We start from the raw sequence: 6,913 nt of genomic DNA, 5'->3' as shown, positions 1-6,913 counted from the left end.
TTTTTCACATCTTTTCTCCTTCACTTCATAATCATGCATTCACAGAAAACGTGGGTATATTGTCTAGTTTTATGGTACATTAACCTTGTAGAGTGCTTTTTTGATTCAAAGAGTCTTATATTTAAGTTATAGTGTGGCCAGAGGAGTCGGGCAGAGAGCTTGGGGGTCTGTGCCTCACAACTTTCTCTGCAGGCTGAGAGCTCAATTACCGTACTCTAGCTCAGTTGTTCTCACAGTGGGGTCCTGGGACCCCTGGGGGTCTGCGAACCATAGCGTGGGGGTCCGTGAAATAATTTGAATACATTTCTAGTAAATCATAAAATTGTGCTGTGTCATTACAAAACAGCATATACACCACTGTTATGATACCATTTAGTGGCTTGAAGGGATATGTGAGTCTTGCTACTGTTAATTTTCTGAAAGCGTTTAAGATCAATTACTTGAAAAGTATAAATGCTGTCATGTTGAGTCCACAAGGAATGAAATGACCCTTTGTTTTAAAGTATACAAGTGGTATTTACTTGATTCAAATTGAAGTGTTATCTGTTTATCACAGGTCTGAAGTATTTACATTGATGCGTTTTACAATACAAATAGTTCCAAGGGCAACTAAGAGTGCAAATGGTAGTAAGCATGTGCTTTAGTGATGGGAAGTTCGTCTCTTTTCAGAGAGCCGGCTCTTTTGACTCGGCCCCCAAAGAAGAGCCGTCTCTTTCGACTCCCGAACGGCTCTTAATTTAGGATCTTTTGTAGCCGTATATTTTACCTTAACTTTGCAAAAACTACTGGTTTGTGTTGAAAAGCCTTTAACATACAGTGTTTTAATGAGAAGACTTATAATTGCCCAATTGTGTGCATTTATTCTGTTACAAAATCATTATCACCCTGATCCTAGGGTTAGGGTTAGGGTTGTGATTAGGGATTATGATTAGGGTTAGGGTTGTGATTAGGGTTAGGGTTGTGGTTAGGGTTAGGGTTAGGGTTGTTATTAGGGTTAGGGTTAGGGTTGTGATTAGGGTTAGGGTTAGGGTTGTGATTAGGGTTAGGGTTAGGGTTGTTATTAGGGTTAGGGTTGTGATTAGGGTTAGGGTTAGGGTTGTGATTAGGGTTAGGGTTAGGGTTGTTATTAGGGTTAGGGTTAGGGTTGTGATTAGGGTTAGGGTTGTGATTAGGGTTAGGGTTGTGATTAGGGTTAGGGTTAGGGTTGTGATTAGGGTTAGGGTTAGGGTTGTGATTAGGGTTGTGATTAGGGTTAGGGTTGTGATTAGGGTTAGGGTTGTGGTTAGGGTTGTGATTAGGGTTAGGGTTGTGATTAGGGTTAGGGTTGTGATTAGGGTTTGGGTTAGGGTTAGGGTTGTGATAAGGGTTAGGGTTAGGGTTTGGGTAAGGATTAGGGTTGTGATTAGGGTTAGGGTTGTGATTAGGGTAAGGGTTGGGGTTGTGATTAGGGTTAGGATTAGGGTTAGGATTAGGGTTAGGGTTAGGGTTAGGATTAGGGTTAGAGTTAGGGTTAGGGTTAGGGTTAGGGTTAGGGTTTAGGGTTAGGGTTGTGATTAGGGTTAGGGTTAGGGTTGTGATTAGGGTTAGGGTTGTGATTAGGGTTAGGGTTGTGATTAGGGTTAGGGTTGTGATTAGGGTTAGGGTTGTGATTAGGGTTAGGGTTGTGGTTAGGGTTGTGATTAGGGTTAGGGTTAGGGTTGTGATTAGGGTTAGGGTTGTGATTAGGGTTTGGGTTAGGGTTAGGGTTGTGATAAGGGTTAGGGTTAGGGTTTGGGTAAGGATTAGGGTTGTGATTAGGGTAAGGGTTGGGGTTGTGATTAGGGTTAGGATTAGGGTTAGGATTAGGGTTAGGGTTAGGATTAGGGTTAGAGTTAGGGTTAGGGTTAGGATTAGGGTTAGGGTTAGGATTAGGGTTAGGGTTTAGGGTTAGGGTTAGGGTTAGGATTAGGGTTAGGGTTAGGATTAGGGTTAGGATAAGGGTTAGGTTTAGAACCAGAACTAAATTTAAGCATACAGAACCAGAACCAAACTCATGCAAACAGAACCAGAATCAAACTCAACCAGAACCGAACAAGAACAGAACCAGAACAGAACCAGAACAGAACCAGAACAGAACCAGACCCGAACCAGAACCAAACCGGAACCCTACAAGAACCGAACCAGAACAAAACCTAACCAGAACCGAACCAAACCGAACCAGAAACGAACCAGAGCCAAACCACACCTGAACCAGAACCGTACCAGAACTGAACCAGAACCGAACCGGAACCGAACCAGAACCGAACCAAAGCAGAACCGAACCAGAACCGTACCAGAACCGAACCACAACTGAATCAGACTTGAACCAGAACCAAACCAGAACCAAACCAGACCCGAACCAGAACCGTACCAGAACTGAACCGGAACCGAACCAGAACCGGATCCATACCAGAACCAAACCAGAACCAAACCAGAACCGAACCAGAACCGAACCAGAACCATACCAGAACCGAACCAGACTTGAACCAGACCCGAACCACAACCGTACCAGAACTGAGCTGGAACCGAACCAGAACCATACCAGAACCGAACCAAAACCGAACCAGAACCGTATCAGAACCGAACCAGAACCATACCAGAATTGAACCAGACTTGAACCAGAATCAAACCAGAACAGAACCGAACCAGAACCATACCAGAACAGAACCAGAACAGAACCAGAACCGAACTCAAGCAAACTGAACCAAAACCAGAACCAAACTCAAGCAAACTGAACCCTGCACCAAACTCGAGCAAACAGAACCAGAACCAGAACCAAACTCAAGTAAACAGAACCAGAACCAAACTCGAGCAAACATTATTAATGTCCTCAGGTTGGCATTGAGAAAAATCAGATGCCTCAGCTTGGATGGGCTGACCCGATTTCTCCTCTCAGTGAGTATTTGCCTGGTCTTCAAGAAGACTCTCTCTGAAGGAACAGATGAAGCCATGATACACAGCCTCGCCTCCTTCACCTGTATCCTATATCCTCACATATGATTGGCCGCATGGCCGCCATGCTGACCAATCAAAACAAAGTTCTGCTGTGAGCAGAGCTGGGGCTGAGCACTGTGAGAGCTAAGCAGCGACAGGAAAAAACTGGGAGCCGGCTCTCTCTTGATGCGAGCCGGCTCTTCTGATTCACTATAAAGCATCGGCTCTCAGAGCCGCAGCTTTTGATCATGACACATCACTAATGTGCTTAATCTGTGTTACAATTGTGAGGGGGCCTTGGACAATTTTCTCACCTGTAAGGGGTCCCTGGCTCCAAAAAGTTTGAGAACCCCTGCTCTAGCTAGCAGGAGTGGAAACTCCTGATAGTGAAAACAAACGGAACAAAAAGAGCGACACAGCTGCACAGAAACTCCACGTTGTAGACATCGCTGATCATAATAGACATCGCCATGCAGGAAGACAGTTTACATTTTTTAATTCTCTGAGAGATCTTCAAATACAGAGTGCGTCTTTACACCGGTGTGATTTTTTCAGAGTTTACGGTAACTCAATTAAAAAAACGTGACATTTGCTTTGTTTTATATCGACCACTAAGCAGGAAGAATATCATGATTAAGCAGGTATATTTTGAGTCTGAGTTGAGTTGAGAAACATTTGTGGCCATTTTTGTCATTCAGTTCTATTTAGGTCATTAATGCACTGATCCTCTGATCATTATTATTATTTCATTATTTCAATAAGGCAGCTTCCTGATTCCTTTGTTGGCTCTTTTGTTTTTTTCTTAGCTCATTTTATATTTTTTGAGAAAAGAGAAAGCTGAGATGAGAGTTGCCCATCATTGTTACTTGGTTGCACTAATAAAGTGAAGTGCTGTACATCTGTGTTTGCATTATTCTATTATCAATTTGCCATAATTTTTAAGTATGTAAGAGATGATTTCATTGATAGCCATAGACTACATGTCTTTCAATGTAGACCTCTACTGAGAGGAACATATTAGACTATTTAGGAACTAAATTAGGAACTAAATTTAGACTGTCATACCAGCTTGATCATCAATGAAAATGTCCTGGAAAATTATCTCTGGAAAAGAGTGGGAACCCTGAAGTGGAAGTTAACACATTGGCTGGAATAGAAACCAAGATCCAGTGCTGTTACAGATCGGAGATGGACTGGACAAGTACCTGGTAGAATTCGGCTGTAAGAAGACCTCAGAAGAAGAACACTTCCTTCTCTCATTCTTATTCTTGTGTTTGACCCTAACAGTCCCAAAGTCTGCATGTGCTCACCTTAATCATGCAGCTAAAACTTCTTTGTCTGCTTGTTAACTAATATTCATGTCAGGTGTGAACACATGACTATTCAAATGTGCAACAAGGCGTTGCTGAGGAAAGTGTGCATGCACAATTAACCTTAGCAGAGAGAGACAAACAGAATGAGAGTGGAACTGTTGACACGTTTAGAATACAGAAACCTGGAAATGCTGTCGCTCAGATTATGTTTCATCCACTGGCAATGAAATAGCTGCTCTGGACATCAATGTTCCTGCACCAAGGTTTCTGTGTGCGTGCGTGCGTGTGTGTGTGTGTAGGTGTGTGTGTAGGTGTGTATGTGTGTGTGTTTGTGTGTGTGTGTGTGTGCTCCAGACTTTATTAATTTGCTGTGCCAGTGACTCAGTGTCCATGTTTAATAGCTGTGTGGTTTTCTATGTTGCAACCCCCCGACACTTGAGTATTGAGCTGTGATTCAGACGACGTGTGACAATCAACTAAGAGAGGGAGAGAGAAAAATACCCACCCACCCGACACACAAACATGCACAGACTTCAACACACGGCTCAGAAACAGATGATTAATCCCTCAAACTGCAGGCGGTAGCCTCCAGTGAGTCTTTGTCGAGGTACTTACCAGTCTGTGAGTGTTTACAGTCGAAACAATCGGTGATGCTGCTGGACACTCAGCTGTATGACCCTGTTCAGCAACCAACCGGGCAGAAACTTCACAAATAAAGTCAGTGTGGAGGTGCAAAAATCTGCAGTACCCTGAGGGTCCATTTGAGGCTTGCTGCAGAAGCCAGAACACACCATTAGAGCTCATGTTAAAATGCTGTTTTTACAGCACTATTAAACATGTTAACGTTTTTGGTCTATAGCTCATTTCTTCATCTGTTACAGCTAATGGGTGACTTTTTTTCTGGAGTCTGGAGTTGAGCTCGACTACATTGAGCTCGACTACATCGATTGTCGAAGCCGGTTATGCTAAAAGGAGCGGAGCTAACTTGCTAGTACAACCAATAGCTGGAATCAAGGGACAGACAAAGTTTTTCACAATTTAGCAGATAATCCTTCTCACTCACTTTCCTTACAGTGAGCTCTTCTTTAATGTCACAAAGTTCAGGGACGCTGCACAGAGATACAATCAATTTGTACTATATTTTCCAGATGAATGAATCGAATAATTGCGCGAATAATTGGAGCGTTGTATACGTCGCAAATACGCACCATTTGTGAGTATGATTCACTTAATTTGCGCAAATTGCGCAATTTATGTTGCCAATTCATCTCATTCGTGCTGCCTGACCAGAACCCACGTCTACTCGTGTCTTCACATCTAATTCACTCATGCAAGTTATTTAATTTGTGTTTGGTGTGAATGCCACATAAGCATCATGGCATTATGAGGGACTCAATTTCTTGATTTGTACACACTTTGCAAGGGGTCAGTGTTTTATAACTCATCTGTTCTGGAGATAAGACTATGGGCCTGATCTACTAAGATCTCAAATAACGAGCGGTATATTGCGTGTGCAAACTAAAACATTGCACGTGCTATTTCTGGGCGTGTTGCGGGTGATGTTATTTTTTACTCTACCCATCACTTCTGCACAACTTCTGAGTACTCATTCTCCAAGTTAAAACTGATTAAAAACCCCTTGGAGGCCACGGTGGGACAGGAGAGACTGAGTGGACTTGCCACATTGTCCATTGAGAATGGCAGAGCAAAGAAAATGGACATACAGTGCATAGCGGACAACTCCGCAGAGCTTAAGGCTCCTTCAAACAGTGGTGAGTAGGCCAATTACTTCATATTGAGTTTTTGTTTGTATGTGATTTTGTGGGCCGCTGTGCCAATTTTACTGAACTTTATATCTGTTGATACAGTGGCCTACTGTGCTTTCATTAGTTGAAAAAGTGGGTGTCAGAATGATGCGGTCGCTATCCGTGGTGCTGAACAGCTTTGAATTTGTGTTGTTTTATTAATTTTTCATTACAAGAAAATGCAGTGTTGTAAGGAGTTTCTCCACAGGTGATATGTCATGGCTCCTTTTTGTGACTGCCATGTGTGCATAACGCTGTGCCAGTTTGCACCTGCCTTTCAAACATGCTAAATATAGATGCAAAAACACTGCGCACTATCTGCTTCAGGTTTAATAAATCGCATTGCATGTGCTAAATGATTACATTTGCATCTCCTCCTCCCAGTATTTTGTGTGTTCTGATGATCTACATGTATTCTGCATATTCATGAAGGCAAACATGCTAAATGGATAGCGAGTGCTATTTTGCTCATTCGAAAGACGCAATCCTCGGTGCTCCCAGTTAGTACGTCAGCTTTGCGTGCGTGCGCTATCAAGTTTGCACGTGTCTTTATACACACAAACCTTTAGTAGATCGGGCCCTAAGAGTCATGCATGGATTTACGTATTTACATGTGAGAGCAAAGGGACTGTATGCTGGGAGACTTAAGCCCCGCCTGAGCTCCACCTCCATGTCTGATTGTAGGCTGATCAAACATTTCCATGTTGGCCTCAAAACACCTCTTTGGAAACCAATTGGTGACATTGGTCACTGAGGCTATGTCCATAATTTACACAGTCTTTGTGCAGCCCGCAACACAATGTTAAAGGGGAACACCACCAATTTCACACATCTGATAAACGT

The sequence above is a fragment of the Notolabrus celidotus genome, chromosome 12 (genome assembly GCF_009762535.1).
Source record: "Notolabrus celidotus isolate fNotCel1 chromosome 12, fNotCel1.pri, whole genome shotgun sequence".
NCBI lineage: Eukaryota > Metazoa > Chordata > Actinopteri > Labriformes > Labridae > Notolabrus > Notolabrus celidotus.
This window is presented reverse-complemented; position numbering follows the sequence as displayed.